Source organism: Camarhynchus parvulus, chromosome 1A, assembly GCF_901933205.1.
Source record: "Camarhynchus parvulus chromosome 1A, STF_HiC, whole genome shotgun sequence".
Lineage (NCBI taxonomy): Eukaryota > Metazoa > Chordata > Aves > Passeriformes > Thraupidae > Camarhynchus > Camarhynchus parvulus.
In genome coordinates this window covers 63,622,273-63,635,356 of record NC_044586.1, presented here as the reverse complement: position 1 = coordinate 63,635,356, position 13,084 = coordinate 63,622,273, and the positions used below count along the sequence as shown (strand labels likewise).

At 50.9% G+C, this 13,084-nt stretch overlaps 1 protein-coding gene across 7 annotated transcripts in view; it reads right to left on the bottom strand.

Annotated features, from left to right (window-relative positions):
* Positions 1–13,084, bottom strand: part of FRMD4A (FERM domain containing 4A) — a 281,910-nt gene that overhangs the window by 141,345 nt on the left and 127,481 nt on the right. The window contains exon 1 of one of the 7 annotated variants that reach the window (XM_030959643.1): positions 6,083–6,702. The exons of the other annotated variants lie outside the window; for them this stretch is intronic. The gene's annotated coding sequence lies outside the window, so the exon portion shown is untranslated. Of the gene's footprint in view, positions 1–6,082; positions 6,703–13,084 lie in introns of those variants that run through there. 7 annotated transcript variants of the gene reach the window in all.

Sequence of the window (13,084 nt, the reverse complement as noted above, 5' to 3'; positions counted from 1 at the left end):
AGTGGGAAAATATGTCACCGGGTTGTTTCCAGCCACTGCTAATCAGCAGCTCTGACACACTCTTGATGTTGGGAGCCAGGGCTGTGGCTGTGCCCGGGCTGGGCAGCTGCCAGCAGTTCTGCCTGAGCAGCAGCAGCAGCTGACAGGGTCAGTGCAGGGTGGGCAGCATCCCCCAGAGCTGGGCTTCACAGGCAGGACAGGGTGAGATGCAGAGCACATTCAGATGACAAGCAGCTGACTCATCCTCAGAGATGCAGGTGTTTGCAGAAACCAGTCCTGCTTGCAGGAGTCTGGATTGATGCTCTCTGCTCCCACTTTGCTCCTAAGTGGGGCTGAGTGGGGCTGCAGGGCTGGGACATCTCCCAGGGCTCTGCCTGCACACCCTGGATGAGGGGCATGAAGGGGTCCAAGCTGCTTTCTCCAGACCTGACAGCTCCTGATTGTCCATATTTAGTATGTCATGAGATGCCCTGATGCAGAGATGGCCTGGTCTTGCTGCACCAATAGCCAAAGAGCTCTCAGTACAGGTGGGGCAATATCCTGGCATTAGTCAGGCTGGGAATGGGGGTATAAACACTTGTGTTTCTGGGGAGGGCTAGGGCTCAGACTAGCCCCATTCAGGGCTCAAGCAGGGAAAACTACTTTCAGGACACAGCCTGTGCTTTTATACCCCCATTCCCAGCCTGACTAATGCCAGCATATTGCCCCACCTGTACTGAGAACTCTTTGGCTATTGGTGCAGCAAGACCAGGCCATCTCTGCATCAGGGCATCTCATGACATACTAAATATGGACAATCTGTAACCTCTGCAGAGGAGAGACCTGAAGTAAACACTTCAACACAAACCTGCATTTTACCCCATGCCTCTGCTTTTTAAGAGCCAGGAAAGGATGTTCCTTTCTGGAACTAAACTCAGCAGATCTTTAGCACTATGAAGAATCAATGCAGAAGAGTTAAGGATGGGAAGAGAAAAGGGAACAGCCTGATGCAATGTCTGCAAACTCAGCAGCTGAATCTGATACTCCTGAGCCATAAGCTCCCAGGATTCAATAGATTCAATATCCATTTTGGAGCAGCCTTCTGCCATGTACACAGTCAGCTGTGCCTGTGACAGGGGACTGAGGAAGTGAGGACACAGCCCAGCACTGCTGGATGTGCAGATTTCCCTCAGAACTGCCATCAGCACTCCAGAAGGCACATTCCATGGTGCAACAGAGGCAAAGCAGACTTGGTGCTTCCTGGCAGTTCTCCCTGGTCTTGCTGAGGAACAAGTCTCTTTTCCCAATTCCCACCACCTCCTGCAGCACAAGCCCAGGTGACACCTTCACTGACTGCACAACCACCCCAGCAGGGATGCAAAGCATCCCAAGGAGCCCAGGCTCTACCTCAGATATAACTTTTTTCTCTTTTGGATTTTGCAGTCCAGAATTGCAGAAGACGGTGGAAGTCACCTCCAGATTTATTTCCCAGCACGCTTCCACGCTGGGGGAGGATGTGTGTGTGCACAAAGGAAGCACTGTGTTTGATTACACATCCCCTAAATTATCCCTGTCCCCTTGTGTGCCCCATTTCACCAGGAAATGAGTGTGTGAGCACACACGTGGCAGCCACGTGTTGGGATGATGAGTGTCTTCACCAAACCCTGGCTGGGGGCAGCCAGCACAGACATTCCCCACGCACAGCAAGGACCAAACCATGCTCAAATGTGGAAAAAGCTCAATCCACACTCCCCTCTCTAGGACAGGCGCCACGTTTCAGATTTCGTGCTGCCTTTCCAAGCTGCTCACTTGATGCAGCAGCTTTCCATCCCCAGCTTGTCCTGCAGAAACCCAGGGCCAGCCCGTGGCTGCTCCACTATCTGCAAAGCCCTTCCCTGCATGAAATGTTTCAGCTGGGAAGGATGGGATGCCAGCAGTGCTTACAGTGTGTGTGTGGCACAGCTGCAGCCACGTTCAATCCCACACGGCCCGGAAACCCAAACAAGGGTGGGTTTGTTTTGATTGGGAGATCTGGAGACTTCTAAGAAGAAAAATAAATAAATAACCCAAACACTAGAGCCTGAGCCTGGTGGGCTGGCAAGCCCAACAGCCATTGTCAAAATGTTAGGCATTACGTGTGGCAGTGTACATACAAAAGGATTTCTCTAGCCAAAATGGGAATATCAACCTCTTTTTGGTTTGCAGCTTTCCAGGAGATTTTCATTGGACCTTTTTACAGTGAATTTATGTAACAAAAAAGTCAACTTGCCTACCTCTTTTTTTGCCCCAATGACTTTTCCCAAAGATTACTACACTAAATCACACCTCACCCCACCAGTGCAGGCAGAGGGTGAAAAGATAATTTAGCTACCCACTAGTGATCTTTTCCTGCGTGTGGGGATACAGCAACTGTTCCACACTGTGTGAAAATGTCCCAGAGATGCTCAGGACAAAAGCAGAAGTGTTGTCTATCTGCTAGGAAGGGAGCAAAGTGGGCTGTAAACAAGAACATTGTTGGTGGCACTGGGAATCAGATGGTCCCAGCTCCTCTGGCCTCCTCCCACTTTAGGCTGGGCAAGGGCTGGGTGGGCACCTCACCCACAGAGAGGCACCCAGGGCATCTGGCACCAGACTGGGGCCTCAGAGGAGTATCCCACAGCCATGAAGCAGCGGTGCATTGGGAAGGGGAGGTACATCAGGGTCTTTTACTTTTTCTGGCAGGCAGCCTACCAGAGGCAAACACAGGCAAGGAGTAAACCTTCAGGCTGACATCCACTCGTGAGTAGGTGGGGTGCAAAGGTGACTTGGAGCACAGGAGACAAGATCAAAACTTGTGTGCTTGCAATTCATCAACATGAAAGTGCTCCCAGAAGCTCAGAACTGATCAAATATCTGTCTGGGGTCCCGTCTCAGTGTCAGATCAGAGAGAAAAGCAATCAAAGTCATTTTTGGTCCTTGACAAGGTTCATCCCCAGAAAAGAAGACAGGGGCTCCAGCTCCAGCTCATTGTGCAGCCTCACCAAATTGTGTCTTCCTAGGACATGGCACATACTGAGATTTACAGGAGGGCAAGGGATTAAGTTTTTATAAGTCTGGGAGGGAGCAGAAGAAATATCAGTGGATGTTGTCAGCTGCAGTGGTCCCTGAGGCCATGCTGGGCGATGCTCTGCTGGCTTAGGGAACCTGAGAGAGGCTGGGACAACCTGGGATTTGGAGCTGGAGGGGGCTTGTAAGCAATTCCATCCCAGCTTAACCTTGTCAGACCTTGCTGCCTGCTGGGCTGCCGTGCTCTGCTTGCCCTGGGGCTGCAGGGCAATTCTCTCCTCCAGCTGCTGGAAGGAGCAAGCCAGCAAAGAGGGCTGGAGATTGGCATTGCTGGGTGACCTTGGGAGCCAGCTGTGCACCCCATCCTGGGATGAGGCATGCAGATCATCCCAGGGAGATACAGTTAGCTGCTCTTCTGGCTCACCCCACAGCACATCCCCCAGCTTCCCAAGAGATGGGCATTTGTGGGGTGGCTCCCACCTAGATGGAGATCCTGGGTGCAGCTCAGAGTAGCAGAAACCTTGATTTCCTCAAACACAGAGAGTTTTGAGTAAAAGACACCCAAGTTTCCTGAGAGCTGAGCCTAAGTGTGGCCCTGTGTGTCACAGCAGCCTTTGCTTGTCCCAGCGATCCAGCTCACAAGAAGTGGGTCATACAGAGCCATTCTGCATCTTCAGGGGACACCACTAAGCCCTGACCCCAAATTTGGTTAATGCTGGATCAACATGCTCCTTAATACCTTCCCCATGTGTCACCCCCCTTGCAATGCATGACCCTTCCTTCACAGTGCTGACAGACTGCAGCCTGAGACTTCAGTGACTCCCCAGCCCCTTTCCAGTTCTCCCTAATAAAGCATTTTCTCCTTCATCCACACCTGCAGTTTTACTTTGGCTTTGCTGTTAAGCCTCACTCAAAACTGATTCAAGCCTTCTGCCACTGCTCACACAGCAACAGCAGCTACAAAGGGGATCTGTACCACTGCAATTACCTGTGATGTGTGGGAATAGATTCCATGACTTGGGAAGTCTTCCCCAGGCTCATGTCCCTCTTAACAACACCCAGTGCACCAGCTGAAGCTCTTGACCTGGCTGAACAGTTTGACAGGATCTCTCTGCACCAAGTGATGCTGCATTGCTGTAGGGCCCTGAGCAGCCCAATGCTGTGACCAGAGGTATCATCAAATATCAAATTGCATTTTTAATGCAATAGCCACTTCAGATATGCAACAACAGGACCACCAGAAACACTCTACAAGGAGACAAGAGCAGCTTGCCCAAAAGGGTTGTGAGTGGCTCACTGGTGCATCTGTGCTCAAGATGAGAGATCACATATTTTTAGCCTGGGCATTTAGAACAAAAATTCACTGAAGAACAAAATGCTTATTTTTCACGTGCATAAATCCACATGCTCTGCTCCACTGATGCACTTCTCCCTTCTGTGGAAACTGATCACACAGCATGATGGATGGGCAACGCCAACTCCTTCAGCCTGGTTGGTCCTCTGAGGGACACAGCTGGCCTTAGCAGCAGCACAAGGTGGTGCTGAGCTGAAGACCCTCCAAAACATCCCCTCTTGTACCAAGGAGCAATAAATCCTTGCTTCCTCATGCTTCTGCCACAGCCCCTTTGCTCAGCAGCACAGCTGGGCTGCAGAAACTACCCCTCCTGCAGAGCGTGGCACATACCTGCCTGGCACTGATGCTTAAACCACCTTGCAAATATTGATATTTGGAGGAGAACAGGCTGTCTGTAACTTGTGCCAGGAGGGTCGACCCAGCAGCAGCTCTGAGCCACCAAGCTGAGCCCGGCCAGGGCCAGCATCACGGTCCAAGTGAGAGCGCAGGCAGCAGCCCCCAGCGGGCCCCCTGCCACCAGCCCAAGGAGAAAGGGACCAGCCAGAGGGGTTTAGCTCCCTCGGGAATTCTCTGGTGCCTGGCAGGCAATTCCAGGCAGGGAAGATGGCACAGACACCCACGCCCGTAGCAGACCCCTCCATGCATGGGGTGCGGATGCGCATCAGCCCCCGGGCACCGATCCGGAGGGAAGCGGGTCCGAGACACCCCGATATGCAGCTGGAGCTGGGCAGAGCCGGGATCCAGCCCCTCCCGACAGCCGAGCACGGGGAAAGCCCGGCTCAGCCGAGCCCATGGATGCAGCGCTCCGGCACAGGCACCACACCCCCTTGGCCGCTGGAAAGGGCGAGCGGGGCCGGCGTTTTTGTTCAGGACAACGCTCTAAAACCCCAAACCAAACCAACAAGCTGGGAGTTCAGCTCTCCCTGCGACCTCACTTGCCTGCGAGAGATTTGCGAGATAGCTCCGCATCTGTGTGTGCCGTATTGCTAAACCGCTGCCAGGGCTATTATTAGAAACAATTGTCTCTCCTGGAAATTTTATGGAGAGGTTTGAAACAACTTTTCTGCCGCCCTCCCCAGCAGCCAGCGGGTAACAATGCGGCCAAGAACCCTCCTTAAGCCGAGCCAGCCTGCAGGGCGTGCAGATGCACTCCCATACGGGCACAGTTTGGAAGCAGAGCTGTGCACATTTGTCTTTTCCAGCCCCGAATCTGGAGCAACTTTTCTATTCCCGACTCACGAAAAGGTGCGCATGGGGAAAGGAAAAACAAGCCGGGGGGCTTTCCCCTTAGCGAAGCCCCCGGCTCTGCATTAAACTTGCTGCAGCCATTTGGGAAGGGAAGGGAGCGGTCCATCTTGGCAGTCAGTGGGGACAGACAGCCAGACTGCTCGGGAAGGGGGGAAGGAATCACAGCTCCGGCTCCTCTCACACACACACACACACACCGTCTCCTTCCCCCGCCGCCGCGCTCGGCTCCGCTGCTCGCCCACCGAACCCAAGGGCTTGGGGCTGGGCATGGTTTTTTCTGAAAGGACAGGCAAAGCAGCTGCTGCCCACATTTCTCTCCGTTTGAGGTAAATGGAGGGAGGGGGCGTGGAGCAGCCCGCACACTGCGGCTGGGCTTTCCCCGGGGGCCGGGGCTGCGAGGGGAGAGCCCCGGCCCGCCTCGCCTCGCCTGCCCTCGGCAGACAAAGACCCCGTTACCTTCTCCGCTGCCTCGGCGGCCCCGGCGGCCCCTCAGCTCCGAGCCCGGCACCAGCGCATCCCCTCCGCACGGCGTCTCCAGGCCGCGGCTCTACCGCCCCGCATCCATCGCCGCCGCTCCGCCGCTCCCGGGGCGCGGGATGCGCGGCCCTGCCCTCCGCTCCCCGCCGCTCCTACGGCCGGCCCATCCTCCCTGCCGGCATGCCGGAACCCTCCTTTCCCCCTTCTGCTCCTTCCCTTTCCCCGCCTGCCGGCCCCCGGCTCCTGCGCGGCTGCGAGGCTGGAGCCGGAGAGGGAGGAGGAGGAGGAGGAGGAAGAGGGGGAGGAAAGAGGAGGAAGGAGGGAGGAGGGCAGCGAGCAGCAGTTGGCGCTGGGTCATGTGAAACAGATGAACCTGGCTCGGGCCTGCCAACATCTGGGCTCTCCCTCGCCTCTGGGAGGAGGATGAAGGGATGAAGGGATGCGGTGTTCACCCCCCTGGCCACGCGTGCACACCTTGAGGTGATAACGGAGAGAGGCGAGAGCAGCGGGGATGCTCCGAGCAGAGCCCCGGGCCCCGAGCACCCGTGGGGCTGGAAACAGCAGCTCCTGCCAGGCGGAAGCCCTGGAAAATAGGGCAGCCTCCCTTCTGATGATTTTTTTCCCCCTGGTCCTGGCTGGGTGAAGGGTGCAGCTTGTGCTGGTGTAAAAGAGTGGGGATGCTGCCCAGCAATGGAACATCTCTACACATTGCAGGAGAGTAACCCTCGTGCAAGGGTGTCACTATTAAATAATTAGATCAGTCAAGAAAGACAGTATGGGTGGGCCTGCAAAAAGTGCTGATTTATTGATTTAAACATGCACAGCATGAAGCACCCACACCATGAAGCAACCACGCCTGTGGAATAAGCTCTGGCTTGTTCCACTGCTTTGCCACTCCATCAGTGTTTTCTCTCTGGGACTGGGGTTATTCTCACTGGGTAACAACCAGAGCTGTGTCTTGCTCTGGAGCAGACTGTCTGGGAGAGGTTTGCTTTGGGAGGGGAGGTGTGGAGGTGAGCACTTTTCTTCATTTGTTTTCAGCTGGCATTCATGCCACCACGAGGATGCTCATGGCGAGGGTGGATCTGGAGCTTACATCGGATACAGGGAATTTCCCTCTTTGCCCCACAGGAAGATGACAAAGTCACTCTCCTGAGGTGGTGGTGGCGGTGAAGGAGCAGAATGTCTCATTTTAACTGGAGGTGTTGCTGGGTTTGATTTGCTGTCAGGCTCAAAGTCAAGACCATGAGTCTTTATGTACTCTCTGGACATAAAGGGGCCAGTGGGGTGCAAAGTCCTTCTGGGTACAACAACCAAGTGCTAGAGCAGGAGCACAGTTCCCTCTCCTGATTTTAAGGGCACAGGCATAAACACAGAGCTGTGCCTGCAGCTCCAGGCAGGTTCACCCACCCAGCTCACTCCACCCAAGGGGATGGCTTTGATTGAGGGGATAAATATTGAGGCAGTTCTGACCTCTGGCTGCTGAAGATTAAGACCAAGTAGCTGAAGTGGCCCAGCCCTGCTCTGGAGGTGATCCCAAGGTCAGGACAGAGGGGCAGGAAGCAGCAAAGGTATCCATCCCTGCTCCAGGGAATGCAGGCCGTCCATGGCTCTGTTGCAAGGGTAAAGATTATGGATTTATGGGTTCATCTCCTCCACGTGTACATCCAGCTGCTGAAGTAACACTGAGGGGCAAACCACCAGAACACAAACTGCAAAACCTCCTGGAATTTTAAACCTACTAATTTCAGAAAAAAATAAAACTTCAAGTTGGCTCCCAAATGCTCTTCTGGTCTTTCCTTCAGCAGAGGACACAACATATCTCAAGGAGGTTCTGTCTGCAGTGCTGAAGAAGAGCGTGAACCCCAGCAGCAATTCAGTCCTGACCCTGATTAGAACTAGCAAGGAAAAATCACCTTCCCACACGAAGCAATATTTGTAATAAAAATAAGTGTCTTGTCTAAGTGAAGATGGATAAAGGAAATGTAGCAGGAATATCTCCCACTATTGCAGGAAATGTTAACACATCCTTTTGAGTAAGTGCTGCTCATGGGGCCTTGGATGGGTAGTGAAGATAACATCCTCTAGGTACCTGATGGAGTTAACAGTTTAGAACTTAGAAATGGGAGCTGTTTCTTATAATGTGGAAAGACAGTGGAGTATTGTCCTTGCCAAGAGCTGATTATGATTACTCAACCAGAAAGAGTGGTTATTCCCCAGAACTGGGTGAGGGTTTTGCTCCAGCTCCTCTCATTTATTCATTGCACCCTTCTTTCCTAGAAAAAGTGGGCAGATCTGGGTTTCTTCCCTGGTAAAAAAGTAATTAATCTCATGCACATTCCTCTCTAAATTTTCCAATTATACTTCAGCAGCAGCAGCAAAACGTCCTTTTCTTCAAGGAAATTCCATAATCTCACAAAGTCTCTGGAGCTGGCACTACCCAAACAATACACCCTGGTAGCAAACATCCAGTCTGGAGGCAGCAAAGCTGCTGTCATTGCAATGATGAGAAGCAAGGAATGGCCACGCTTCTTCCAGGCTGGTTCCTATCATGGCAAGTCCCAAAAACTGAACGGCAATCCATATATTTAACTTTGACATACACAAAATCCAGCTTCCAGCAAGCAGATGCCTCTGTGCCACAATAAAAACATGCTGATTCCTTTGTCTTGGCTCCTGATGATAAAGCTAGGAGGAAACACCATGGCCTTGTGCCGGAGAGTTACTGCTGACAATTCATTCCCACTCTCGTTAGCAAAGATTAAAGAACCAAAATACTTTACAGGGAATGTGGTGATAGGACTGTGGGTGCCATCAGAATGTGTGAGCTGTTACATGAACATTTCTAGTAGTTTCAGAAAAGCTTAATGAATACTGTGTACCCCCAGAACTGCATTAATTAGCACTAACGGGCTGGGGGAGATGTCATGTCATGAAGTAATATTCACACTTACTCCATGATTTGCATCTGTAAGAGGTGCAGTGCTTTACAGAAGTCAATGCCATTTTCCCCATATGGCACATCTGAAAACCCATGGAAGGTGAGGAAAATGCTTTCAAAGAACATTCAGGATTTGCTGAAGGTGCCTAACTGCCTGCCTCCCTGTGGGAGGTGTTCAATGGCCTAACTCTCATTGATTGCACAACTCTTAATTCGTAGTATTTGAGTGGCAGTAAAAGATTAAAAAGCCTCAACACTTAAAAAGCAACATGGGCCTAAGTAACTTGGGAGCTAAAATCCATTTCCAGAGATGATATAAGATGTTAGGCATACGAATTTCACTGTAAATCAATGCAGCTGACTTACTGTAGCCATGACAAGGGTCAGCCAGACCTAGAAAATGCAATGTCAGGTTAGCCTGTGGGTTAATTCACGTGGTCCCTCTGAAATTCGTGGTATAAAATGGTCTTACTGCTCATGAGCTCTGATGTAGTTTGGCTGGAGAAGAAGCAATGGCGTCACCTCTTTTCATCTGAAACAATCTGTGTCCTCCATACACTCAATAGGGAGGTAGAAAAGACTGATGTGATCCAGTTGGTCACCCAAGCCACCAGGCTGCCCTCACCCCCTTCCATGGACCAGGGCCAGCAAAAAAGGGATGGAGAGTTACATATACCACCACCAAGCCCGTCCCCATCACTCACTCTATTTTCCCCCGTAACAGGTTTTGATGAGCTGTGACCTTGTGACAATTTGTGTTGGGGACTTTGGAAACCAGGTGGAAGGCACAGGGATCTCATTCAAAAAAGCAAAATGCAATTGCTCAGAGCAGGACCTGACTCATAGCTGAGTCTGGACCTCTAAACCATGGGAGATAAGGCACATGCAACACCAGCTGTCGTGGCACAGCGTGATTCCGACCGGGAAGGTCTCCAGGTTTGCTGGGTGAACCACGAGATGTTTCCAGTTAAACCTTCCATAGAAACACTTCCCTTCTGAGATGAACTGTGGGTGTTATTCCCTTGTCATGCTTTCATTAATTTCCAGGACAATCCCTTAAGTAATTGGGGCACAAAAGGCGGGGGGAAAGGGAGAAGCAGGACTTTAGCTTTGGACAAAATAAGCCTCCAGGGCATCTGATTAATTTTCACACAGACTGTACTTAAAGGGTCTCAGAAAGCTGAAGAGGGAAGGAAGCAGACCTCGACGTTCCCAGAGAGCTGGTGCAATAAATCCTCCCTTCATTAGGCAAGGGAAGTGCATGCTGGCAGGATTATTGCGCAGGGAAGCAAACTGGGTCCCCACGAGGCAGCTGGAGGGGATGGTGGGGACAAGCCAACTCCAGCTGGTTGGTGCCATGACCCTGGGCTGCCAAATCCTGCCTGCTGCCTCCAGCTCCAGCCTGGGGCTGCCGTGGAGAGGGACAGGAGTCACATGTAAGTCTCCTGTGTCCCAGTTAGCTCTGGGTAATCCTGGCATCCGAGAGGCCAAACAAAGCAAACAGCTCAAGTGTGCATAAGGGACCAAAGAGGAGCCTGGTGTGCCACCAGCCCTCCCAGGGTCACCCAGGACTCAGTGGAGTGATGCTGGAGACAGCAGACAATCCTGCAGTTCCTCCCTCTTTGCACCCACCTGGGTCTGGGACTGAGAAGAAAGAAGGAAGGAAATCTTCCTGATGGAACGTGCTGTGAGCCATGCCTGCCCTTGCAGGAGGAATAGAAGGGATGAGGGATTCCCCTCCTCCTTGATGGAGGTCAAGTCCTCACAAATCCCTTCTCCCATGGGCTAGAGGGGACACGTGCTTCCCTTTCCTTCACAGCTGAGCTAAGCTCTGCCTCAGAAACTTCACAGAATATTGCCATTTTCACCTGAAGTGGCTTGAAAGCAAACCAATGCAGGAAGGAGCAGACATGGCAGGGGTCCCTTACACCCATAAAAAGGGGTTGGTGGTGGAGGAGGATGGAGAGGCTTTTCCCCAGAGGAGGAGCAGGAGCTCCAGAAGATGCTCATGGTGCTGGCAGAGAGCACTTTTTGGCTGGGGGACACCTGGAGAGATGCTCTCAGACCACCAGCATGGCTCCAGTGCAGGGAGGATTAAAATGCTACTAGTAAGAGAAAACCTCTTTATCCAAAGGCAAATGAACAACCTCATCCATGCAGGGGAACTGCTGAGCAAATGGGGAGTGAATGGCAAGGACCTGAGAACAAGGCTGGAAAAAGGCAAAATTATTCTCCCCCACACTTTCCTCAGGTGCTGCAGTTGAGTGTTGCTGGTGAAGGACAGCCAGAAGCCTCTTTGATGCCAAAAGGCAGCTCAGGTAATTGTGAAGGACATCAAATGAATCAGCTGAGAGTGCCAAGCCCAAAAACGTGCCTCCTGTTAGGCAAAATCTACATGCACTTCTTGCACTGAGCTACATAATGAAGTACTACTCTCTTTTGCACAGAGGAATAAATCAAACTCATTCTCATTTGTTTGGCTTTTTGTACTGAAATAGCCTTTGTACTTTGCATGATTTCAGATTTGAAGAATATTTTTGTAGTTTTACACTGCCTTCTACTGAGGATTGCAAAACTTACACCAGTTGGAAAAGCTTTCTATTTCACATTTTGCAGAAAATCCTGAGAACATTTCAAAATGGCATGGCAATAATTATGAAAAGATTTTTCTAAACAAATGTAGCAAAAATAAAAAGCCACTCAGACAATGTTTCAATACATAACTGCAACCTTAAAGAAGGGCTGAGGAGATGCTAAAGTGACACAGTAAAATCACAATTTTTGCAATTGAAATAAAAAAGTACTGTAAGCTTGCTTTCCAATTTCTGTTACTTCTTGGCTATACTATTTTATTTCTTTAAGTGTTTTTCTTTACTCCATTTCTTGCCCACCAAACAAACCCAGGGAAAGCTCCTGTAGGTGTTAGTAGGGGGTAGCCTGATTTCAGATGCAGGTGTGGTTTTTCAGGTAACCTTTTCTTACTGAAAGTTTTCACTGCCTCTGTGAGGCAGATCATTACCTCAGCTGAACAGATGGGAAAATGGAGTCGTGGAGAGATCAATTTACCTGGGTAAGATCCTGTACCCAATTTGGCACAGGGAGAGGGGGAGAGACAGACTTGGGAATAAATCACAGGCCTTGTGACACCAAACCCTTTGTGCTGGCTCGAGACCCCTCTTCTTCCCCAGCTAATGAATCGGTGATTAACAAAGGCTGCTCCGTTTCTGACAGTTTTATCAGTGATTTCTACTTTACACTTTTTTTAATCTTTATGAAGCAATCCCCACAAAGAGAGGAAGGGAACAGAAAATAAATCTTGGAGCAAGGAAGGCCTCACGTCATAAAAGTGCAGTGAACAGATCTTGTATGTCAGAAAATATTAATCTGACCAATGATGTTTGCATTTAGACCCAGTCAATAACAAACACCCAAATTACATTTAATATAAAAACATTTAAAATGGGCTAATCTCTTCTAAATAAACACAGAACCAGCCATAATGGTGCTCTGCTAGAGCAAAGGCTCAGTGTTACTTGATTTATTGTTTAACTTGAGTCTGATTGCTGCCTATCTGATGTCTTTGGGAGCATGGGCTCCTATTGCTCATCTGAAAACCATTTCCTTTCCATTACTGAGGCACACCAGGATAAACCCCAGCTCTCCTGACACCCTGTCCAGGGTGGGCACCACACAGACTGTTAACCTTCAGCTAAGGAGACTGAAGGGTTTGATTAGTTCACAAAGAGCTGCTCATTTCCTCTCCATACACAGTGGTGGTCTGGTTCCTGAGCATCCCGGGGTCTGCAGGGTTTGCACCAACCTGGGATGTCCTTGGGATGTCTGACTCTGTTTGCATGGGACACACAGACCCACAGCTGCTGCAGACCAGCCCTGAGGAGGCAGCAGAGCCTGGAAGTGTCCCAGTGATGGGACTCAGCAGTCCTTGCTGCTCTTTGGGACACAAGAGTTGAGTATTGATGCCTCTTAGGGGACTCTTTATGTCTTTCATCTAAGGACTGTGACAGGCCTTGCAGATGTTT